This window comes from Maniola hyperantus, chromosome 19 (assembly GCF_902806685.2).
Source record: "Maniola hyperantus chromosome 19, iAphHyp1.2, whole genome shotgun sequence".
NCBI lineage: Eukaryota > Metazoa > Arthropoda > Insecta > Lepidoptera > Nymphalidae > Maniola > Maniola hyperantus.
Window position 1 is genome coordinate 5,163,340 of NC_048554.1, and position 27,406 is coordinate 5,190,745.

At 36.5% G+C, this 27,406-nt stretch overlaps 1 protein-coding gene across 1 annotated transcript in view; it reads right to left on the minus strand.

Moving 5' to 3' along the window:
• The window catches only part of spz3 (Spaetzle domain-containing protein 3), a 43,909-nt gene extending 34,427 nt beyond the window's left edge, over window positions 1–9,482 (minus strand). Inside the window, exon 1 of the mRNA XM_034978571.2 lies at window positions 9,214–9,482. The gene's annotated coding sequence lies outside the window, so the exon portion shown is untranslated. The remainder of the gene's footprint in view (window positions 1–9,213) is intronic.
• Window positions 9,483–27,406: the final 17,924 nt, after the last annotated feature.

Consider the following 27,406-nt stretch of genomic DNA (forward strand, 5'->3'; position numbering starts at 1 on the left):
TTAAAAGTATCACGTAGGTACGTATCAATTTTTAGATAAAATTATAAAGTTGTAGTTTTACTATAACAAAATTACCACTTTAGAATTTTGAGCCTAAGTAGGTAGGTACCTATACATATAAGTTTCTAACTTAATTTTACGACGCAATTTTTCTGCATTTAAACATAGGTATCTTTTTGACAGACAGAACAGGTAAGTAATACATTAAAATTATGTTAATTACATACTAAAATTGTCTATTTACTATATTAAATTGCAGCCTTCTAATTGAAGCAATAAATATTATTTATATCATGTATCTTGAAATAATAATTATACTACAATAATGTACGCCCCTTCATCAAATTTGTTATTAATCACGTACTAGGCGTTAAAATAAGTAAGCGTTTAGATGATTTATTGCTAACAAATAATTTTGTTACAACCACAGAATTCAAAAGATTAGTAATAGAAGTGGTAAAGGCGAGAGAGCTTTTTGTCACGCAGCTGTTAAGCATACATCAGTGCGTGTTATAATTAAAAGAATCGGACTCGCACACGAAGGGTTCCGTACTATCGAACAAGAAATAACAATTTTTCTGTTACCTTATTTATCATTCTGTGGTTATAGAACAATGCGTAATCTACGTGTTAACTGTTAAATTTAAGCTACATTAACACATAAACATTAGCATACCTACAAATTAGATAATTAAAAAATTTTGGTTCAAAATAATATTAGTTTTTAGGGATCCGTAGCCGAAAGGTGCCTATGGGACACTATTACTAGGTCCATCCGTACTATGTCTGTTGTCAGCGGGCTGTGTCTTATACATTGGCAATGCCGTTTGCAGCTCTGTCGACGTACGTTCGGAAAACGCGCGATGAAAATGTCGTCATGTGTTGAGTTCAGTTCAAGTCCCATGCATCGACCTCATTACGTCAATCAGCCAACGCAACATTTATTGATGACTGAAATTGATTTTTTTTTTGTTTATAAAAGTAGATGATGCCTGCGACTTCGTCCGCGTGAATTTAGGTTTCTTTAAAAATCCCGTTGGAACTCTTTAATTTTCCGGGATAAAAAGTAGCCTATGTCCTTCCCAGGGATGTAAGCTAGCTCTGTATAGTTCTTGCATTTCACGAGGGCCACTGACTCATGCTTGTGTTTACCGTATATGTAAGGTACAGGGCTAAATGTGTGCGTTTGACAGCGCTTGCTCGCGACTGATTGGTCCGACATGCACGCACATTTACGCAATGACCATGTAAACGTTACCACAAGTAAAGTTCACTAGCCTTCGTGAATTGCAAGAACTGTACGTTCATCAAAATCGGTTTACACTGTTGGACCGTAAAAGCTAGCACACATACGGACACACTTTCGCATTTATAATATTAGTATGGATTGTAACAGGTTTTATAATACCGACGTGATATTTTGAAGACGTTCTAATAAGGCTGTTTAACTTTGACACAGATGCAAAGCTAATGTCTTAAACTAGTCTAAATGTGAAATCTGTAATAAATTATCGGCTGCTAGATTTCATAACTTTTAAAAGTTTTGATGTAACTTTTAGACATTGTATGTAAGACTACATCCATAATAACTGTATAGTCCGTACAAAATTACTTTTAACGCGCTATTTTAACTCTATGGGTCAACTGTCATGTCAAAAGTACGGTTCACCCTGTGGCCCCACCGCGGTTGTTTGACAGCTACAATGTCACGATCGCAATCATCTCTGATTGGTTAATGCTCGCTCACTATTGGCCACAATGCATTGTTGCAACAAGAATCGCACAAATTCAGCCAATCAGATCAATTGAGATTGTAATAATGATTGATGCAGATTTTAGACAATCGCCCCGCCGCGCTGGTTCACTTTTAAAATAAGGACTAAACATAAGGACATGAAATTTGAAACAAAAAGTTAAAATAGCGCGCGAGAAGTCATTTTTTTACGCATCACTACATGGTTGACGGTGCTTAATTATTTTCTCTAGATCTCGGTAGGATCTTAAATGAATCTTTGCTTTTCGATAGGTATTTTTAGACTTCTATTTTCTTAGGGTAGATTCCTCTTACATCAATGTCTTTCTCCCAGTTTATAAGTCCTTTTTCTATTGCTACCAGTTTTATTTAAGACTTACATAATAGTAGAAGGTGCACTGTGTATTTGACAAAGATGACACAATATGACATGTTACTTTCGTCTCACATAAATTAGTAACCATTAGTTTAAGGACAAGGTGAACTTTTAAATTTTACATTGAAAATAAATTGATGTTGCATAACTAAAATATACCTTATGCTCCGCTTACCAAAAAAGGTAACTGATATAATGTTTATGTTCGATATAAGCAGACTCTGCTTTGCGGAATTCCATGATATATATGTCGCAGGTATATTGTCAAAGCCGTGATATACAATTTCACTAGTGATATTATAATCAAACGGTAGATTGTCAATCGACTTCATTTCTTACAATTTAACGGTCTGGTCTTAGCGATATTGTAATGTCACGGGAAAATTATAGTGACGTTATAATAAACCTAGGTATATTATGAGTGAAGTTGGCAGTGGGAGACGTCGAGTGTTCTGATTGGTCAAAAAGTCCTCCTCCAGAAAAGTGTCTTACTACGTGAGTTATTACTTTCTATCATAGCTTTCTATGATGTTATGACAATAGTTTGTGATTTTTTAATTATAGTTCTATGATTGCAAGATTGACATTAGAAACGGACCAATCAGAGACCGCCTCATAATCTAACGACGACACTAAAGTGTCCCCGTGACATTACAATGACACTAAAACCAGCCCGTTAAATTGTGAGAAATGAAGTTGATTGACAATCTACCGTTTAATTATAATATCACTCGTGAAATTGTAATATCACGGCTTTGACAATATACCTACCTGCGACCAAGCGAGACCAATAAAGAAAGGATTATTGAAAATTCAACTCCTAAGGGGGCAAAATAGGGATTCGAAATGTGTGTGTAGTCCACACGGATGAAGTCGCGAGCATAAGCTAGTATAAGATAATTACTATTTTTTATTTTATTTTATTTGTCCAAGAACAGCCCACAGAATTATACACTCAAAATTATACAAAATGTTATCGAGTTTTACAGGTCCCGTGTAACTCTAATTACGGGCCGTTACAACGAGCATTAAATAGAACAAGTCGTACATAAAAATAACCTAACCTAAACATGAAAAATATACCTAAGCTATAAACTATTTACTATGTCAAGTTGTAAAAAAATATAGACTTTTGCTTTAATTCAGTTTTTTTGTAGCCCCCTGATAAAAGATGGCGCTGTATGACTTTGCTCCGCGCTAATCAATATGAAATATTTCGTGATATAAAAGAATATTTTTTTTGTGTTGTTATCAGAGTGTTCTGGCTGATTGTACTTTTGAAATGATTTAGTGTACGTTTTCGGATCTTACGTTTCTAAATTTTTATAGCGCTCTAAAACTTAAAAGCGCATATCAAGGATGAAGGAATCTACTTCTTCTAGGAAGAAAGAACAGTGACAGAGTATCTCCATACTAAAGAAAACCGGCCAACTGCCAAGTGCGAGTCAGACTCGCGCACCGAGGGTTCCGTTCTCGGTTCTCGGGTATTTATTTTTTCAACATGTTGCTACGATAAATTTAAAATAAAACTATTATGCATAAAAATATATAAAAATCTGTTTAGAATGAACAGGTTATGATATTATGTTACGTCCTTACATTTATGAAATTGGCGTTTTGTCGTACTGGCCACTTTGATTTCAAATATCTCCTTTTTGGTTAGGAATTCTAATTTCAAATTTATGTAGCTATTTACTCATGCATTTGTATTTTGAAAACCCTAATTTATTTATTATTAATTCCTCTTTTGGTTCTCAGTTTACAAAATGGAAAACTTGAAATATCATGGAAATATCGCGTTATTTACGAGTACGAGTTCCATCGTGGCACCAGTGCTGCAGAAACGGCTCGAAGAATTAATGATATTTATGGCAGCGGTGTCGCAAAAGAAAACACAGTGCGTTTTTGGTTCCAACGTTTTCGTTCAGAAAATTTCGACCTGCAGAACAAGCCCCGTGGACGGCCGGAGACCAAAGTTGATAATGAAGAATTGAACGCTATTGTGGAAGCGGATCCATCGCAAACCACGTCCGAGCTAGCTGCAGGCTGCGGTGTTAGTGATTAAACTGTTTTAATCCACTTGACTCAACCGTAACGTTTAAATCCGTAACGAGAAAATCCGTAGGAGAACCAGAGTGAGCGACATAGCCCAACGAATTAGCCAGCTGAAGTGGCAGTGGGCAGGCCACGTCTGCCGTAGAACCGATGGCCGATGGGGCAGACGTGTTCTGGAGTGGAAACCACGTATCAGCAAGCGTTGTGTGGGACGACCTCCAACCCGCTGGACTAGTGACCTTAAGAAGATAGCGGGAAATGGGTGGATAAGGAAGGCGGAGGATCGTGTGTGTGGCGTGCTCTTGGGAAGGCCTGTGTCCAGCAGTGGACGCAAACAGGCTGATTGATTGATTGATTAATTGAATCCACTTGAAGCAAATTGGAAAGGTGAAAAAGCTTGAAAGGTGGGTACCTCATGAATTGAGTGCAGCAAACCGACAAACTCGCGTCGACTGCTGTGACATTACTTAACCGACACAATAATGAAAGGACTTTAAATCGAAACATTACCTGTGATGAAAAGTGGATCCTGTACGATAATCGGAAACGCTCATCGCAATGGCTGAACCCTGGTAAACCTGCCCCAAGCGAAAATTGACTTTAAAAAAATTACTTGTGAGAAAATCACTTGGTGGACTAGTGCCGGTGTCATTCACTACAGCTTTCTTAAATCTGCCCAGACGATTACGGCAGATGTCTTTTGTCAGCAACTGCAAACCACAGCTTTTCCTTTTTATAATCACACTGTCTTGAATACCTACTCTGATTTACTGGACCGAGCTTGTTTTATTGTAAGTTTATTATTAAACGAGGTTATTGCCTATTACATCAACATCTAACGAGTCGTGTAAACCTGACTTAAGACAGGTATGGTATGCGGTGACACATTATGACCTGTTACTTTTCGTGGTTTTAAATTACCGTCACTATAGCCTTCACCATTAGTGTAAGGTCATGTACCTACAATGTAAATCGTTCAACTTTCTCATTTAAAAGAACTTCAAAAATGCTACAACACTACAAGGCTCTTTTGGCACTTGAATGACATTGACAGGGGGGCGTAGTTATAGAAGAAAGGCTGCCAGCAAATAAAATCTCCTCAATTTTACGGAATATATTGAAAATGTCAATGTTTAGCTGCCCAAAAACTATATTTACCTAGTGCTAAATATAGCTATAAGATTCAAACACATTTATGCTCTATCTATTACCAGGATATATTATAGTGATGTTATGTATATTGGAGGGTCGATATTGAAAGAGTTCTTACTGTCTGTAGACTCCGTGAAAAGAAACGTATGAAGGAAGCTTTACTTTACGGAAGGTAGCCATCTTTATTTTAGTTGTCAGAGTTGGATTTTGACACGCACGCATTTTGTTGTTGTTCAAAAATTCTCTCTCGCATTAAATTAATTAAGTATCAGATTATAGCTTAGCTAATTTTTATTATTTGAGATAGGTAGGTAGTTTCTTAATCGTGATATTTAATTCGGTGATTGTGATATAGTTAGAACAGTAATTGTTCGATGCTAATGTACATTGTGTTAAATCGTAACATCTAGTGCCATCCGGTGACTTTGTCTGCAAAGCACTATTAATAATGTTCGCGTAGTTGTTTGACGAATATGGAATATTAATTATTGGTGAATATTAGAGTAATTCGTGAGTTAACGTTTGGCTCAGTGGATAGATTATTATAAGGACATCCGTTAAGGTTATTTCTGCAAACGCTAGTGATTTAGAGTGTAATTGGAGATATACCGGTAGTTGAGATAATGATTAGTTTGAGTGATAGTTTAGTGTGATAGTAACTTGAAGTTAACTTTGATAGTACCCGCTTTAGAATCGTATGACCCGGTTGGTAAAGAATCATTGATGACTCTCGTGTAATGTTGAAATGGATTAGACAATGAGTTGCCCATGAGATCGAATAGCTTACATTCTACCTGGTTTCTGTTGTGATCGCTTATTTGGGTGGATAGTAGTCGTGGCGCGTGTGGCGCACGATGCTATGGTGTTCTGTATGCAGATGTGCACAGAGTGGAGAAGGTAGAGCTATTGCGATATTCTGAATTAGTAATGAGAAGTCAATTATAAGATCTGGTTTAGATCGTAAGAGAGTCAATGCAATGATCCTTTTAAGAGCGTTCATGAAGTTGTGATTGATTACCTTGAGATGATTATATAACGGAATAGGTCGTGATTTGATTGAGAGGTTGCAATGGCAATTGCGCCCTAATCACACGATGTAGTGTTTAGCTCAGGCTAGCTAGTTTAGAGTGAGGTGAGGGGTCGCTGTGAGGGGTGGTTGGAGGCGACCATAGGTAGGGTTAGGTTAGGTTTACCTACGTTACGTTACGCTAGTGGTTTTCACGTGTGATAAGTGAGTATTAAAATGATTGTAATTGAAATTACTACCTTCTGATGTCGGCCATCCTCTTGTTCTCTGACATGTATAATATTATATGGAATACCTCTAATGTTTGAAAAAAAAACAGTGAATCTCAGATTTTTTACTTATCAACACCGCATAGACAGGAATTTCAATGGGCGTCCCTCCGCCTCATACCCCGATTGCCATCTTGACCTGTTGCGTACTATACTTTTACGCACTTGTCCACACGCCACGGTCAAATCTTGCGTGCTTGTGCACTCAAGATTTGACCGTGGTTTGTGGGAGTCCCCAAGAGAGTTATGCCTAACAGTGGACGTATATTGATTGATAATGATGATAAATTATTATTCAAATAATATAAAAAATCAGCACATAAAATCAAGTTTGAACGGTTACATTACTTTTACGGTTTTAACACACTACTATTATATTTATATTATTTCGCAATATTTTGTGTAAATGTCAATATTCTGTGACTATCAATTACTTATTTCTAAGAAATACCTACCTACTTATATTTCGAAATCTTTTATTTCATGAAACAAAATATAGTATTTTTGTATATATTTACATAATTATTTTTACTTTACATATTTTTGGCTTATCGCCTCTTCTCATATTATGATTTACGATCGCCAAACCAAATATAAAAATCTGATGTATAAATTACAAAAACTGCGAAAAAATTATTTTTTTCTTTAAAAATCAAACGATATGACCTACTTACTACAGCCTATAATACAGGGCAAGATAAAAGGCAAACGTAGACCTGGCCGTAGACGAACATCCTGACTTAAGAACCTTTGCCAGTGGTTCAACATGAGTAGGTACAAGGTCACCGAACGATGATAATCCGAACCATCAAATTAAGGATTCAAGAGTCATTACTATGGGCCTGTGTTGCCTAAACCCACTATCTTTTGAATCCCTAGTTTCTATTCTCTGAGGACAGCTTCTGGCTGTTGTTCCAATTGTTGCCTCGTTCCAGTCCCTGAATAATGGCTCGCCCGTCGTCACCCGAACGACGATAATCCGAACTGTCAATTAAGGATTCAAGAGTCATTATTATGGGCCTGTGTTGCCCAAAACCACTATCTTTTGAATCCTTAGTTTCTATTTTCTGAGGGTAGCTTTTGGCTGTCGTTCCAATTGTTGGCTCGCTCCAGTTCCTGAATGGCGGGTCGCCTGTCTTCACCCGAACGACGATAGTCCGAATCATCAAATTAAGGATTTAAGAGTCATTATTATAGGCCTGTGTTGCCCAAAACCACTATCTTTTGAATCCTTAGTTTCTATTCTCTGAGGGTAGTAGCTTTTGGCTATCGTTCCAATATTTGGCTCGCTCGCTTCCTAAATGGTGACTCTCCCGTCATCACCCGAACGACGACAGTAGAGCCTTGATAACCCGAACTATCAAAAAAATACCCCTGTTCGGACTTACGAGGCACGGAGATAGCCGTAGACGTATCTCGTAGCCGTGGCATAGGTTAATTTTTATCCCGGAAAATACCAGAGAGTACCTACTGACGCAATTTTTTAAAAGTCTTGGACGGGGTTGCGGGCATTATTTAGGATTTTAAAAAATCAGAATTAATAAACTTTTAATTTGTATCAAGTAAGACCATTCCAGATACCATGTTCCTTATCATCAACTTCATAACTAACCCATCGCCGGCTCATTACTGAGAACGGGTCTCTTGTCATAATAAGAAGGGTAATAATCTACCTGGCCAGGTGCAGATTGGCAGACTTCACACACCTTAGAAAACATTATGGAGGCATGCAGGTATCCTCACGATGTTTTCCTTCACTGTATAAAGCCCAGTGATATTTAATTGCTTAAACGCACAAAACTTCGTGAAGTTTGAGGTGCGTGTCCGGGATCAAACCCCCGACCCTCCGAATAGAAAAACGAGTCTAACCACTAGGCTGTCAGCGCTTTTGATGTAACGAATGTGAAAACAGGTGAAAATTGATCACAAACACTTCTGAATACAAAATATTCGTATGTAATTAAACTCTTACTTTAAAAATTTCATCACCTTTTTAACTTTGAACGGTGGAGGTAGTCAATTAGAACAACCTTGGTTAGATGACACAGGTATTTACGCAAACCACACATCGGCTTCGATCCAATCAAATTTTGCCAATGACTTACCTAGTAACGGGCATTCAAACGCTTGTTTGTTTATTTATTTCAACATTACCTCTAAAAATCTACATTAACGGTTTCTTAACTTCAAAGTAACAAAAAATGTTTTCCTTTCATTTGAGTGCCTGTTTACTTTAAAGTTTGAAATAAATTACTTTAAAATAAAAGGGAATAAGCAAATGAAAATACGTTACCTGAAGAGGTTTCAGGCTGTATGCTTGTGTGCTAATCAAAAATAAACTCGGGAGTATATGCCATACAAAACTGGGGTGGACCTTTGAGAGTTGCATAACAGTAGAAGTTTAATATTTAAAATCACATAAAATCTTTTTCACATTAAGTGTGTAAGAACATTTGTATTTTTATTTGCATAGAAAATTAAACCTTATAGCAAAATTCCTTGGGTGAAGAAATATCTGAAATAGTAGTGTCTGTGTACTCAACACGTGCATTAAATAAATTGTACTCTCATAATATTTTACCTTTATTGTCCTCGTTTACGCCTTCACGTAATCGTTAAAAAACTGTTTATTTTCCTTCGAAATTTAAATGTCCACAGGTAACAACTGGCAACAGAACGAAACCGTTTCGTGACGAAATTTTAAAACTCGATTTCGGAATGTTCGCGTCAAAATTTGGCGGGCTTTTTTTTAATTTATCGGTAAACGTGGGGCAAGCGCGTGCTTACTCTGAGCTAGTCGCGCGTACACTAGGATCAGTAAAATGACGCGTACCTCTTACTCTGAGAGTTATATTGTCACTGGTCAGTATGTACGAGATACAGAATAGAGCCTTAAAACTTCCGATGATGTATGTGTTCCGGCTGGTATTTATGATCTGTGTACAATAACATGCGGAAACTGTAGCGGATCAAATTTCTCCGAGCGCAGTTTTGTGGTAGGGAATTACGGTAATTTTTACGGGGTTACCGCTTTTCGGATTACTCATCATCATCATGATCAACCCATCGCTGGATCACTACAGAGCACGGGTCTCCTCTCAGAGTGAGAAGGGTTTTGGCCATAGTCTACCACGCTGGCCATGTGGCGATTGGTAGACTTCACACACCTTTTAGAACATTATGGAGAACTCGACCTGTAGAGTTTTTTTTTAGTTTGTACCTACTAGATATTTTGACAATATTTTACTGATAAATAGCGTGAACTCCAAAGTTCGAAGAAAAGACATAAACGTCATCGAAGCATCTCTTAATTTGGAGAAATTAAAAATAGCGTTGTTAGGTTGAATTATTAGACATATAAGTAGACCGTATATACGTGCTTGTAAAATGCAATTATATCTATTTAATATTACAATTAAGTACTAAAGTGTACAACTAATTGAAAAGGATTCCTTTATTTTTTTTATTTGTAATGTTACTTTGCTCTACTAATAAAGTAGATAGTCCGCGACAGGTTGAGATGGCAATCAGGGTATGAGGCAGGGGGACGCCCCGCACACCCGCACGTCACCCGCGCTCGCCCGTACCGCGTTAGCACGGGAGCTGTGCGGGTGTACGGGGCGTTCCCTCCCCGATTGCCTTCTCAACCTGTCGCGTACTATATCTTGTTTAATAAAGCATAATATAGGTAAATTGAGTTTATTGAAAACTTCTTTTTTCGTTAACTAGTTACATCTCTATCTATAGCACACCATTTGTTGCAAATTATAATGTGTAAATGTATCAAATTTACATTTCAGCATTAGCAAATCCCATATATACCTGAAAACTGCCTATAACAACGCCATGTCATGTTACTGATATTTCAAAAAAATATTACAGTAGACTTGTACCTACGCGGCAGAACTTCGGCAGTACATCGGCCTTTAGAATGACATTTCGACTTTGTAGAGCGTTGTCTCTGTCACTCATACCTACATGACGTTTTGTCGGTCTCATTGACTGAGACAGTGCTCTACAAACCTGCCATCTCCTTCTTAAAGGTCGATGTACATTACTTTCTGCCGCTTACTGTACTTTTTTTATTTTATTATTCAGATACAGGTTAGCCCTTGACTGCAATCTCACCTGGTGGTAAGTGACGATGCAGTCTAAGATGGTAGCGGGCTAACCTGGAACAGGTATGGCGGTTTTTAATAAGCCCATGCCCCTTTGGTTTCTACACGGCATCGCACCGGAACGCTAAATCGCTTGGCGGTACGGCTTTGCCGGTAGGGTGGTAACTAGCCACGGCCGAAGCCCCTTACTTAGAACTTACTTACACTACAAGAACAACATACCAAAAATAGTGTGTAATTTCGAACAAAATGACTAATACGATAATATTACGTACTATCCATATAAACGTAGGCAATATTATATTAATACACATTTATGGCAACTGATTCATCTGTTGCTGAGTAATAAGTAATATAAAGTTATTTTTTAATGAATGAATGATTTATCTAAATATATAAAAGAAAAAGGTGACTGACTGACTGACTGACTGACTGATCTATCAACGCACAGCTCAAACTACTGGACGGATCGGGCTAAATTTTGGCATGCAGATAGCTATTATGATGTAGGCATCCGCTAAGAAAGTATTTTTGAAAATTCAACCCCTTAGGGGGTTAAATAGGGATTTGAAATTTGTGTTGTCCACGCGGACGAAGTCGCGAGCGTAAGCTAGTTTATTCAATAAAATGCAGGTACCATTGTGTTGAAATAATGTCTGATGAGCCTTATATATTTTACCATTGTAGCTGGTGTTTGAATATCACCTTAAATAAAATTTAAAAAAATTGTAAAAAAAGCCATTTGGATGAAGTTTTAACTAGCTAGATGATCAATGATAAATTTAAGTACAAACAAAAAAGACTCAAAATACAAAACGATAAAACATTCAAGGATTTTGAATATACGCTGAAACGTGAATGACGTGTTCATGCAATGCTCTCCGCGCACTTCAATAAAGTCCTTTTCATTTTTGGAATTAAATTTGACAATACAATTTGAGAGCTTATATAAGCAAATACAATTTAAGAGCTTATATTGTTTCATCGAAGTATGCAGGAAATAGTATTATTTGATTTACATAAATATGCTAAATGTAAAATAGGTAAATTTTTTACGACATAATGTCACGCGAGTACAGCGCTGCGTCTGGGGGACTTCTTTCATGAAAATGACTTTTACCTCCCGCATCAAAGTTATATTATACCCGTCATTGAATGGAGCCTATTGAGCATTATGCTAAAACGATCACTTTGAGCTCGTAAATAAACAAATCAGGATACACTTTTATATTATGCATAAATATACTTATTATCTATCATGTTTAGTTTGGGTTTTCCAATACCGCTTATAGGTGTCGCGGATATGACAGCCATTGTCCATGTGTTTAGGGATAGCGATAATACCAGGTTCATAATCACGGGTAAAAATAACTACTACTCGTAACTTATTTACTGTCATCCATACTAATATTATAAATGCGAAAGTGTGTCTGTCTGTCTGTCTGTCTGTATGTCTGCTAGCTTTTCACGGCTCAACCGTTCAACCGATTTTGACGAAATTTGGTACAGAGATAGCTTGCATCCCGGGGAAGGACATTAGTTATTTTTTATTCCGGAAAATTAACTAAATTAATAAGGGATTCTTAAAGACCCATAAGTTTACCAGATTTGTATGAAAATTGGTACAGAGGCATGCAAGCTATTGCATCCCGGAAATTGACATAGGCAACTTTTTATCCCGGAAAATGAAAGAGTTCCCACGAAATTTTTGGAAAACCTAAATCCAACCTCAATAGTTTGCGCGAGAGACACTTTCAAAGTGGTAAAATGTGTCCCCCCCCCCCCTGTAACTTCTAAACTAAGAGAATGATAAAACTAAAAAAAAATATGATGTACATTACCATGCAAACTTCCACCGAAAATTAGTTTGAACGAGATCTAGTAAGTAGTTTTTGATTTATTGTGCAAAATGTCGATAAAATACGAGATTGTAGTACCACGGAACCCTCAGTGCGCGAGTTTGATTCGCATTTGGCCGGTTTTATTTTTATAAGTAGAACATAAAAAACAAGCCTATAAATAAAACTACATGCTAATTGATACGAATGTTATCAAAGTGATTTAATCTTAACATCACGTGTTTACATCTCGCCTGTATCGTCATTAGTAGTACCTACGTTGAAATACAATAGCCCTGGTACAATAAGTATGTACAGACACGACAATAACTGAGACTTCTACATGCTAGCCACTTTCAATACTGATAAGACGTTGTATCTGCAGTAAGTCAACTGTTTTTCATCCAAAGTCATTATTCTGTGTCATATCATAATGACAATAATTAATTGTTGCGGGGATTTCCGCATTTCCGCAAGTACCCGGGTTTTCTTATTGCTCCGGTTTTTGCAGTGCGTTCCGTTTTTAATCAAGTCTGGTGCAATTTTTTGCTGACTTCGTGTATCATTGTCTAGATAATAATTGTTTTAAAAGTTTATTTACATAAGTGTTTAACTGGTACTACTATTAACGTTTGAAATAATTGATATGATTTATCTAATAATACTAGCTGATGCCCGCGACTTCATTCGCGTGGATTTAGGTATTTAAAATTTCCGTGGGAACTCTTTGATTTTCCCGGATAAAAAGTAGCCCACGTCACTCTTCACGTCTTTAACTTACCCATGCAAAAAATCACGATGATATGTTGCTCCATTACGACGTGATTAAAGAACAAACCAATAAACCAACAAATTCGCATTTATAAAATGGGTAGTGATAACTAGAGCTAAGGACCGTTTTTCTCAAGAAAACCCCCACTATTATGTGATTAAGGGTAGGGCTAGGGGGTCAATACTCACAACCCTCAGACGCAGAGAGATAGATAAGATCTCTAGTAGCTTGTGCGAGACAGGGGCTATTTTCTCTGGGACGATTTCAATGGGCGTCGCGCCCCCTTGCGCGTAATGCGACCGATGCGTTCGTAAGAGATCATGGAGACTCCCAATATTAGCCGAGAGTGACCACTGAGGGGAGTTTAGTAGGTAAAATACCCTATGTCCTTCCTAGGCAGTCGCGTATTTTAAAAAGATTTCACCCCGAAAAAAGGCACTTAAAGCAAGATTGAAACAGAATTCTGAAGCCAGAATTATAGTAATAGAACTATAGCTTATGCTCGCGACTTCGTCCGCGTGGAATACACAAATTTCAAACCTCTATTTCAACCCATCCGAAGTTGAATTTTCAAAAATCCTGTCTTAGCGGATGCCTACGTCATAATAGCTATCTGCATGTCATATTTCAGCCCGATCCGTCCAGTAGTTTGAGCTGTGCGTTGATAGATCAGTCAGTCAGTCAGTCAGTCAGGCACCTTTTCCTTTCATATATTTAAAGATAAAGCGAGATTGTCATAAGTTGTGTCACGGATAATTTTGTATAGATCTCTTTTTAAGTACGATCTTTAGGTATATATTCTGTGCCTCTACAATAAAAAAACTTCCTAATACATTGAAATGCCAAGTACACTGAAGCCTACAGAGAATGGTCAAGTGACTAGGTAAGGTCACTGACGTTTGTACAAGTCGCAAAACTAAATATAAACATCCACGACAAAACAAACACAAACGTAAAAATCTCCTCGTTAGTTTAGTTTACGAGGTATGCCAGACTAGATGACATATGCCTCATGAATATTCAATGTACAACAAATAATACCTACTAGGTTTGTGCCGATAGTAGCAACTAGCAGTGCAAGTCTAGTGGTTAAGACGTTGGTTTCCAATTCAGGGGGGTTCGGGGTTCGAACCTTGAGATTTTGCACGTGGGATCAAATTGATAACGTAAAAGCCTGTAGATAAGTGTTTTGAGGAAAAAAATTGTAGGTAAGTATATTTTATACAGGCTGTAATTAGAATGCTACACTTAGCGTTAGTATTATACTGTGGCTAATTCCCTTGTACACAATCTCTAAACTAAACTAAAATGGCACGTCTAAATCTATGGCTATCCCTTTCATAATGTTGCGCATAATTTTTTCCACGCAACCTGCGGGAATAAATCGCGTTGTGAAAATTATCTACATTTCCATGTATTTCGTGTTCGTACGAGTGTAGAGGTCCCCGCAACTGCGGCGGGCGTGGGTGTAAACCGCTCCGTGAGTTCCTACTCTAAGAATGGCGGCAGTTCAGTAGCTGTTGCTAGGGCGGGGCAGCACATTCTTTACTCCCGACCGCCACACTAGTCTGGTATTTCATAAATGACATTTTAACTATACTACCTATATTATAAAATATCAACTAATGAGTCATAACTATATCTAATTATACGTTTAAGTACCTATTAGGGTACCTAATTGAGTATTTACTAGACGACTAGACTGCCCAAAAAAGGAGTGTTCTATTTTCAGGGTTCATGTGTGTATGTATGTGCTTCTAAGGAAACACATACACACAGCCTGAACAGACTAGGATGTAGGAGGAGAAGGTATCGTAAAGTTGAAAAAATGGCGGCTATAGTCAAAGCGTCATTTTCAAATATTGTTTTTTTTTTACTTTTTAACTATCACTAATTGTTTGATAAATTCAGTAGTGTATCTATTAAGCTTTCCTTGGCTATTACGTTTTATTGCACATATTTTTATGACTATTCAGTCATCTGCGTTAGCTAGGCTATGTATAAAACGGCAGGTACACATAAGCTTACTGATTTCACAGAATTACATATTATATGAATTTATGATTGACGTAAATGAGTTTATGGGTAAGTAATTTAAAAATGCGTGTATGCCAATCAAATTAATATGGTTGCGGAAATTATTGGATAATATTAATTAAATATTGATCAATCTGTTGGAATTGGAAACCGCCTTAACGCATATAAGAAACTAGAATTTTTAAAGAATTTATTTATATAAACAACATTCAAGTTTTTTCGTGTGTAACAACTAATAACTTACACACACATACAACACCCATTTATGAAATATAACTAAGTAATGTAGGCATTTGAAATATGTAATTATAATCAAGTTAATTTATTTAGTTTAATAATAATATAATAATAATCATATTTATTTCAGATATTACATCCATTTTGTTAGTAATAAAATTAATAATTGCTAATAACCATTTTATTTGTCTATAGGAATCTACCACCCATGAGACACTGAGAGTGCATGTGCAAACCAACCCAGTGTCCCATAAATGGATTATCTAGTTTTTCAGATAAGGTTTTCAGAATACCGTTGGAACTACCTCGGATTCTGCTCATCACTGAAGCTGCTCTTTTTCTCATGATTGCATAAAAATCGTCGGTATGAACATCAGCGACGCACTGCAGAACCTCGGCAGCCCCATCAGCACTCTGAATCCATTATTGTATTGAACACGCAAGTCGTTGTAGGCCCTCTGCGTATATGACACCCACAGGTTGCACGTGTAGAAAGTTTGGCAATATGCCTTAATGAGAGTTATTTTTACTTGTTTGTTGCAACGTGCGAACCTACGGGCTACCATATTGCATCGGGCCGCCATCGCCCTGCGCTCCCTCTCTATGTCCTTTATATCAGACATATCCTCTGTAACAATTTTCAGGGAGAAGTATAGTAGGTAAGTATCTTAGTAAATTCTTTTTAAAAAGATCTCTTTTTCCGATACTTACGCCCAAAATATTGGTTTAAGTAAATATAAATGGCTATTCGCTAAACTTATTCAATAAATTTTCTATTACTCACGCAGATTTTTTTTCTATTTTTATCTTAGTACTAATTGCGTGCTGATAAAGTGGAACAATTAACAGTTTCTGAAGCGAGGAAATGGCTTCGAAGAACTGAAAACGAGTCGGACAGGCCCCGCACGGTCGGTAAAACCATGGCAGATAGGTATTTGCATTTTAAACAATTGACTCACGTGGTCATAACAATACGGATTATGGTAAGTAAAAAAAAATATAAAATAATCGGGTTTTTGCTTGTTTTATAAATACTTCAAGATTGACTGTGTAAGTACATGATGCTTGAAGACTATATTTTTATGTGTGTTTCTATTTTTTGGGTTCCGGAAGGAAAAAGGAATCCTTATAGGATCACTTCGTTGTCTGTCTGTCGTGTCTGTCAAGAAACCTTACCCGTTAACCTAGAATCATGAAATTTGGCAGGTAGGTGGGTCAGCTGGCTTTAGGGGAAAAATCTGAAAACTGTGAATTTGTAGTCACATCACACAAAAAAAAAATTGTGGTCATGAACTAATAATTAGAATTTTCAATTTTCGAAGTAAGGTAAATATAATATTAAGTGGGGTATAATACGGAAGGGCTTTAGCTGTGCATTCTAAATCAGATTTTATAAACTTTTATGCATCATAGTTTTTGAATTATCGTGAAAATGACGAAAAATTACGACTTTAGTACGGAACCCTCGGTGCGCTAGCCTGACTCACACTTGGCCGGTTTTTTAAACCTATATAGTAGATGGTGCTCGCGATTACGTCCGCTTGGATTTAGGTTTTAGAAAATGCAGCGGAGTCTCTCTGAGTTACTCCGTGATAAAAAGTAAAAATATGTTAACTATAGATACCCATTCGAAAAATCACATGGAACCGTGGATTTGTTGCAGCGTGATTGACGGACAAATGCGTGAAAAATAGGATGTCACCCTTCAGCAATTGTTTTTCCAGGATAACAAATCCTAGCTTATGTCACTCCTTAGGCCTTTAACTATAATCATGCAAAGACACGTACCTAGATCTGTTAGGTCTTAGGTAGCGACGTGTTTAAAGGACAAACAAACAAACACTACGAATTAAATGTATAAAATGCCTCCAGTATTTCAATCAATTGTACAAGAATTTTATTGAAAAATAAATCATTCATTTATGTAAAACTCCCTATGGTTTTGGTCGAATTTCTCTACTTAAATTGATAACATTCAGTTTTATTCTGCAGGCTATCATTTTAATTAAGTAATTGAATAAAAACGCGATTGTTTGTAATTTAGTTTTGTATTTATTCATTAATTTGAGACGACTATACTCTGCACTATATAATTATTTTACCTAATCATAGACCTAGGGTAGGTGTTAATAACTACAGACAAAAACACAATTATTATAAAACGAATTCGAATAATTACTTAGCAGGCCTCAGCAGGCGTTTCATAGTAAAAACATACGTTTCTTTGCCCTATTTATATAAACACCTATTATTCGCTAATTATTTTTTTTGCACCTATCGATCCCCATAACAAAAATATACATGACAAACATCATTATAAAACACATACTTTTTATATATGTACCAATAAAACAATGTAGATATAATCAGGTACAAATACTGGCACGTATATAGGTACCTACATCGCGATCCGGTAGCGAGTTAATAGGCTACTTGACACTTTTTTAAAGTTGGTCTTAAATGGTTAATATTTGTGCTATTATATCAAAAAAATTAACACTATATTTTTTTGCGCCCTAAAAACCGTAAAACTTTCATTTAAAAATATATTTTTCTTAGACAGGTGAAAACACTGTCGGCCATGTTTGGCCGATAGATTATCTGTGCTCTGACGTCATGCATTTGTAAACAACAGCATAACCTCCCAAAGTTTAATAAACATGACTTCTATACTAGTGTACATGAAAAATATAGTAATTTTCGTTATTGTATCATCCGAGAATGTAAAAAACGCATCGATAAAGACCACAGGAAAGTTGTGGATTAGAGTGCCCAGTGAAATAAATATACGTAACACGCGAAGACTTGCTTAAAGGGATCCTATATGACTAACGACTTCAACCCAAATTTATTTTTGCAAAGATCACTTTGTTGTAATAACTTATTCAATTTATAAAGAGAAAACGATATTTTTTTACGTTTACTATGAGTTTTTAGAAATATATAAAAACTAGCTTATGCTCGTGACTTCGCCCGCGTGGACTTCATAAATTTCAAACCTCCATTTAACCCACTCAGGGGTGGAGTTTCAAAAAATCCTTTCCTAGTGGATACCTTCTCTTTACCTACAAAGAACACACCCACCAAATTTCATGTATCTAGGACCAGCTGTTTAGATGTTTAGGCTGTGCGTTGATATATAAGTTAGTCAGGACTCTAAATTATTATATTATATTATTATTATTATTATTATACTATATATAGCTCAATTACCACTCACTGACTCACTGACTGACTCATTGACATAATTGTTCTCCTAGAAAGAGACAGAAAATGATATAATAATGTATGGGAGATATGTTCAGGAGTGGGATTCGAGTAGGGAAAAATTATGACATTTCAGAAAAACAAGATGGCGGCCGACCTGACTTTTGTAACTTTTTTGTTTTCCAACCGATTTTGTTACAACTTGCAGGTCTTGCAGATATTAGTAAACGGTTTTTAGAAAAAGTGAAAAAAATTTGAAAAACAAGATGGCGGCCGAGATTTTCAAAAAATTCCCTCCTGTAAAATTTTGTATGAAACTTTTTTTTTTCACTTATGGTTTCATATAGAAGACAAAGATTCTTTTAGGGTAACATATGGAGGGAGCTGATGATTGAGGATTTCGGAGACGGGTGAAGGGCACGCTTTAGGTATCGAAGATAGGTGGGAGGTGCTCGACCAAATGTCATTCGAAACCTCATCCAATTGCCAAAAATTGGAAAAAAATTTAAAATTCCGAAAAAAAGATGGCCGCCATACAAATTTCATCGGCGTCCATCTCGGAGGGTATGACAGATGGAAGAGTGGTTTCTTGGCAAGAGATGATCAGGGTCCGAAGGTCTACTCGTTGGATGGAAAAAAAATTCAAAATGGCGGAATTTATTTTTTCATACAAAATTTTTTATTATTCAAAATGGCCATTATAGACCTCGAGAGCTGCTTTAGCAGCTCGAGCAGCGAGCAAAATACTAGTTATACTATATATAGCTCAATTACCACTCACTCACTCACTCACTGACTGACTCATTGACATAATTGTTCTCCTAGAAAGAGACAGAAAATGATATAATAATGTATGGGAGATATGTTCAGAAGTGGGATTCGACTAGGGAAAAATTATGACATTTCAGAAAAACAAGATGGCGGCCGACCTGACTTTTGTAACTTTTTTGTTTTCCAACCGATTTTGTTTAAACTTGCAGTAATTTTAGATGTTATCAAACGATTTTTAGAAAAAGTGAAAAAAATACGAAAAACAAGATGGCGGCCGAGATATTAAAAAAATTTGCTCCTGTAAAATTTTGTATGAAACTTTTTTTTTTCACTAATACTTTCGTATAGAAGGCAAAGATTCCTTTAGGGCAACATATGGAGGGAGCTGATGATTGAGGATTTTGGAGACGGGTGAAGGGCACGCTTAAGGTATCGAAGATAGGTGGGAGGTGCTCGAGCAAATGTCATTCGAAACCTCATCCAATTGCCAAAAATTTAAAAAAAATTCAAAATTCCGAAAAAAAGATGGCCGCCATACAAATTTCATCCGAGTCCATCTCGGAGGGTATGAAAGATGGAAGAGTGGTTTCTTGGCAAAAGATGATCAAGATCTAAAGGTCTATTTGATGACTTGAAAAAAAATTCAAAATGGCGGAATTTATTTTTTCCGCCGACTCACTCATTGACATAATTGTTCTCCTAGAAAGAGACAGAAAATGATATAATAATGTATGGGTGATATGTTCAGAAGTGGGATTCGAGTAGGGAAAAATTATGACATTTCAGAAAAACAAGATGGCGGCCGACGTGACTTTTGTAACTTTTTTGTTTTTCAACCGACTTTGTTACAACTTGCAGTTATTTTAGACATTAGCAAACGATGTTTAGAAAAAGTGAAAAAAATTGGAAAAACAAGATGGCGGCCGAGATTTTCAAAAAATTTCCTCCTGTAAAATTTTGTATGAAACTTTTTTTTTTCACCAATACTTTCGTACAGAAGACAAAGATTCCTTTAGGGCAACATATGGAGGGAGCTGATGATTGAGGATTTCGGAGACGGGTGAAGGGCACGCTCGAGGTATTGAAGATAGGTGGGAGGTGCTCGACCAAATGTCATTCGAAACCTCATCCAATTGCCAAAAATTTGAAAAAAAATTCAAAATTGTGAAAAAAAGATGGCCGCCATACAAATTTCATCGGCGTCCATCTCGGAGGGTATGACAGATGGAAGAGTGGTTTCTTGGCAAGAGATGATCAGGATCCGAAGGTCTACTCGATGACTTGAAAAAAAATTCAAAATGGCGGAATTTATTTTTTCATACAAAATTTAAAACTTTTTTTATTTATTCAAAATGGCGATTATAGACCTCGAGAGCTGCTTTAGCAGCTCGAGCAGCGAGCAAAATACTAGTTATACTATATATAGCTCAATTACCACTCACTCACTGATTGACATAATTGTTCTCCTAGAAAGAGATAGAAAATGATATAATAATGTATGGGAGATATGTTCAGAAGTGGGATTCGACTAGGGAAAAATTATGACATTTCAGAAAAACAAGATGGCGGCCGACCTGACTTTTGTAACTTTTTTGTTTTCCAACCGATTTTGTTACAACTTGCAACAATTGAAGATGTTAGTAAACGATTTTTAGAAAATGTAAAAAAAATGGAAAAACAAGATGGCGGCCGAGATTTTCAAAAAATTCCCTCCTGAAAAATTTTGTATGAAACTTTTTTTTTTCACTAATACTTTCGTATAGAAGACAAAGATTTCTTTAGGGGAACACATGGAGGGAGCTGATGATTGAGGATTTCGGAGGCGGGTGAAGGGCACGCTCGAGGTATTGAAGATAGGTGGGAGGTGCTCGACCAAATGTCATTCGAAACCTCATCCAATTGCCAAAAATTTTAAAAAAAATTTAAAATTCCGAAAAAAAGATGGCCGCCATACAAATTTCATCCGCGTCCATCTCGGAGGGTATGAAAGATGGAAGAGTGGTTTCTTGGCAAGAGATGATCAGGATCCGAAGGTCTACTCGATGGATTGAAAAAAAATTCAAAATGGCGGAATTTATTTTTTCATACAAAAATTTTTATTATTCAAAATGGCCATTATAGACCTCGAGAGCTGCTTTAGCAGCTCGAGCAGCGAGCAAAATACTAGTTATACTATATATAGCTCAATTACCACTGACTGACTGACTCATTGACATAATTGTTCTCCTAGAAAGAGATAGAAAATGATATAATAATGTATGGGAGATATGTTCAGAAGTGGGATTCGAGTAGGGAAAAATTATGACATTTCAGAAAAACAAGATGGCGGCCGACCTGACTTTTGTAACTTTTTTGTTTTCCAACCGATTTTGTTTAAACTTGCAGTTATTTTAGATGTTAGCAAACGATTTTTAGAAAAAGTGTAAAAAATTGGAAAAACAAGATGGCGGCCGAGATATTCCCAAAATTTTCTCCTGTAAAATTTTGTATGAAACTTTTTTTTTTCACTTACGGTTTCATATAGAAGACAAAGATTCCTTTTGGGCAACATATGGAGAGAGCTGATGATTGAGGGTTTCGGAGACGGGTGAAGGGCACGCTCAAGGTATTGAAGATAGGTGGGAGGTGCTCGACCAAATGTCATTCGAAACCTCATCCAATTGCCAAAAATTTGAATTTTTTTTTTAAATTCCGAAAAAAAGATGGCCGCCATACAAATTTCATCGGCGTCCATCTCGGAGGGTATGACAGATGGAAGAGTGGTTTCTTGGCAAGAGATGATCAGGATCCGGAGGTCTACTCGATGGATTGAAAAAAAATTCAAAATGGCGGAATTTATTTTTGTATGACTTTTTTAAAATTGTTCAAAATGGCGATTATAGACCTCGAGAGCTGCTTTAGCAGCTCGAGCAGCGAGCAAAATACTAGTTATACTATATATAGCTCAATTACCACTGACTGACTCACTGACTCACTGACTCATTGACATAATTGTTCTCCTAGAAAGAGACAGAAAATGATATAATAATGTATGGGAGATATGTTCAGAAGTGGGATTCGAGTAGGGAAAAATTATGACATTTCAGAAAAACAAGATGGCGGCCGACCTGACTTTTGTAACTTTTTTGTTTTCCAACCGATTTTGTTTAAACTTGCAACAATGGAAGATATTAGTAAACGATTTTTAGAAAAAGTAAAAAAAATTGGAAAAACAAGATGGCGGCCGAGATATTCAAAAAATTGTCTCCTGTAAAATTTTGTATGAAACTTTTTTTTTTCACTAATACTTTCATATAGAAGACAAAGATTCCTTTAGGGCAACATATGGAGGGAGCTGATGATTGAGGGTTTCGGAGGCGGGTGAAGGGCACGCTTAAGGTATTGAAGATAGGTGGGAGGTGCTCGACCAAATGTCATTCGAAACCTCATCCAATTGCCAAAAATGTGAAAAAAAATTAAAAATTCCGAAATAAAGATGGCCGCCATACAAATTTCATCGGCGTCCATCTCGGAGGGTATGAAAGATGGAAGAGTGGTTTCTTGGCAAGAGATGATCAGGATCCAAAGGTCTATTCGATGACTTGAAAAAAAATTCAAAATGGCGGAATTTTTTTTTTCATACAAAATTTTTTATTATTCAAAATGGCCATTATAGACCTCGAGAGCTGCTTTAGCAGCTCGAGCAGCGAGCAAAATACTAGTTATTATACTATATATAGCTCAATTACCACTCACTCACTGATTGACATAATTGTTCTCCTAGAAAGAGATAGAAAATGATATAATAATGTATGGGAGATATGTTCAGAAGTGGGATTCGACTAGGGAAAAATTATGACATTTCAGAAAAACAAGATGGCGGCCGACCTGACTTTTGTAACTTTTTTGTTTTCCAACCGATTTTGTTACAACTTGCAACAATTGAAGATATTAGTAAACGATTTTTAGAAAAAGTGAAAAAAATTGGAAAAACAAGATGGCGGCCGAGATTTTCAAAAAATTTCCTCCTGTAAAATTTTGTATGAAACTTTTTTTTTTCACTAATACTTTCGTATAGAAGACAAAGATTCCTTTAGGGCAACACATGGATTGAGCTGATGATTGAGGATTTCGGAGACGGGTGAAGGGCACGCTCAAGGTATTGAAGATAGGTGGGAGGTGCTCGACCAAATGTCATTCGAAACCTCATCCAATTGCCAAAAATTTGAAAAAAAATTCAAAATTGTGAAAAAAAGATGGCCGCCATACAAATTTCATCGGCGTCCATCTCGGAGGGTATGAAAGATGGAAGAGTGGTTTCTTGGCAAGAGATGATCAGGATCCCAAGGTCTACTCGATGGGTGGAAAAAAAATTCAAAATGGCGGAATTTATTTTTTCATACAAAATTTAAAACTTTTTTTAAATTGTTCAAAATGGCCATTATAGACCTCGAGAGCTGCTTTAGCAGCTCGAGCAGCGAGCAAAATACTAGTTATTATACTATATATAGCTCAATTACCACTCACTCACTGATTGACATAATTGTTCTCCTAGAAAGAGATAGAAAATGATATAATAATGTATGGGAGATATGTTCAGAAGTGGGATTCGACTAGGGAAAAATTATGACATTTCAGAAAAACAAGATGGCGGCCGACCTGACTTTTGTAACTTTTTTGTTTTCCAACCGATTTTGTTACAACTTGCAACAATTGAAGATGTTAGTAAACGATTTTTAGAAAAAGTGAAAAAAATTGGAAAAACAAGATGGCGGCCGAGATTTTCAAAAAATTTCCTCCTGTAAAATTTTGTATGAAACTTTTTTTTTTCACTTATGGTTTCATATAGAAGACAAAGATTTCTTTAGGGCAACATATGGACGGAGCTGATGATTGAGGATTTCGGAGACGGGTGAAGGGCACGCTCAAGGTATTGAAGATAGGTGGGAGGTGCTCGACCAAATGTCATTCGAAACCTCGTCCAATTGCCAAAAATTTGAAAAAAAATTTAAAATTCCGAAAAAAAGATGGCCGCCATACAAATTTCATCGGCGTCCATCTCGGAGGGTACGAAAGATGGAAGAATGGTTTCTTGGCAAGAGATAATCAGGGTCCGAAGGTCTACTCGATGGATTGAAAAAAAATTCAAAATGGCGGATTTTTTTTTTCATACAAAATTTTTTATTATTCAAAATGGCGATTATAGACCTCGAGAGCTGCTTTAGCAGCTCGAGCAGCGAGCAAAATACTAGTTATACTATATATAGCTCAATTACCACTCACTGACTCATTGACATAATTGTTCTCCTAGAAAGAGATAGAAAATGATATAATAATGTATGGGAGATATGTTCAGAAGTGGGATTTGAGTAGGGAAAAATTATGACATTTCAGAAAAACAAGATGGCGGCCGACCTGACTTTTGTAACTTTTTTGTTTTCCAACCGATTTTGTTACAACTTGCAACAATTGAAGATATTAGTAAACAATTTTTAGAAAAAGTGAAAAAAATTAGAAAAACAAGATGGCGGCCGAGATTTTCAAAAAATTTCCTCCTGTAAAATTTTGTATGAAACTTTTTTTTTTCACTTATGGTTTCATATAGAAGATAAAGATTCCTTTAGGGCAACAGATGGAGGTAGCTGATGATTGAGGATTTCGGAGACGGGTGAAGGGCACGCTCGAGGTATTGAAGATAGGTGGGAGGTGCTCGACCAAATGTCATTCGAAACCTCGTCCAATTGCCAAAAATTTGAATTTTTTTTTAAAATTCCGAAAAAAAGATGGCCGCCATACAAATTTCATCCGCGTCCATCTCGGAGGGTATGAAAGATGGAAGAGTGGTTTCTTGGCAAAAGATGATCAGGATCCGAAGGTCTATTTGATGATTTGAAAAAAAATTCAAAATGGCGGAATTTATTTTTTCCGCGGACTCACTCATTGACATAATTGTTATCCTAGAAAGAGACAGAAAATGATATAAATATGTATGGGAGATATGTTCAGGAGTGGGATTTGAGTAAGGAAAAATGATGACATTTCAAAAAAACAAGATGGCGCCCGACCTGACTTTTGTAACTTTTTTGTTTTCCAACCGATTTTGTTTAAACTTGCAGTTATTTTAGATATTAGCAAACGATTTTTAGAAAAAGTGAAAAAAATTGGAAAAACAAGATGGCGGCCGAGATTTTCAAAAAATTCCCTCCTGTAAAATTTTGTATGAAACTTTTTTTTTTTCACTTATGGTTTCATATAGAAGACAAAGATTCCTTTAGGGCAACATATGGAGGGAGCTGATGATTGAGGATTTCGGAGACGGGTGAAGGGCACGCTCGAGGTATTGAAGATAGGTGGGAGGTGCTCGACCAAATGTCATTCGAAACCTCGTCCAATTGCCAAAAATTTGGAAAAAAATTTAAAATTCCGAAAAAAAGATGGCCGCCATACAAATTTCGTCGGCGTCCATCTCAAAGGGTATCAAAGATGGAAGAGTGGTTTCTTGGCAAGAGATGATCAGGATCCGACGGTCTACTCGATGGATGGAAAAAAATTCAAAATGGCGGAATTTATTTTTGTATGACTTTTTTTATAATTGTTCAAAATGGCCATTATAGACCTCGAGAGCTGCTTTAGCAGCTCGAGCAGCGAGCAAAATACTAGTTATTATACTATATATAGCTCAATTACCACTCACTGATTGACATAATTGTTCTCCTAGAAAGAGATAGAAAATGATATAATAATGTATGGGAGATATGTTCAGAAGTGGGATTCGAGTAGGGAAAAATTATGACATTTCAGAAAAACAAGATGGCGGCCGACCTGACTTTTGTAACTTTTTTGTTTTCCAACCGATTTTGTTACAACTTGCAACAATTGAAGATATTAGTAAACAATTTTTAGAAAATGTGAAAAAAATTGGAAAAACAAGATGGCGGCCGAGATTTTCAAAAAATTTCCTCCTGTAAAATTTTGTATGAAACTTTTTTTTTTCACTTGTGGTTTCATATAGAAGACAAAGATTCCTTTAGGGCAACATATGGAGGGAGCTGATGATTGAGGATTTCGGAGACGGGTGAAGGGCACGCTTGAGGTATCGAAGATAGGTGGGAGGTGCTCGACCAAATGTCATTCGAAACCTCATCCAATTGCCAAAAATTTGAAAAAAAATTCAAAATTGTGAAAAAAAGATGGCCGCCATACAAATTTCATCGGCGTCCATCTCGGAGGGTACGAAAGATGGAAGAGTGGTTTCTTGGCAAGAGATGATCAGGATCCGAAGGTCTATTTGATGACTTGAAAAAAAATTCAAAATGGCGGAAATTATTTTTTCATACAAAATTTTTATTATTCAAAATGGCGATTATAGACCTCGAGAGCTGCTTTAGCAGCTCGAGCAGCGAGCAAAATACTAGTTATTATACTATATATAGCTCAATTACCACTCACTCACTGACTGACTCATTGACATAATTGTTCTCCTAGAAAGAGACAGAAAATGATATTATAATGTATGGGAGATATGTTCAGAAGTGGGATTCGAGTAGGGAAAAATTATGACATTTCAGAAAAACAAGATGGCGGCCGACCTGACTTTTGTAACTTTTTTGTTTTCCAACCGATTTTGTTACAACTTGCAGCTCTTGTAGATGTTAGTAAACGATTTTTAGAAAATGTAAAAAAAATTGGAAAAACAAGATGGCGGCCGAGATTTTCAAAAAATTCCCTCCTGTAAAATTTTGTATGAAACTTTTTTTTTTTCACTTATGGTTTCATATAGAAGACAAAGATTCCTTTAGGGCAACATATGTAGAG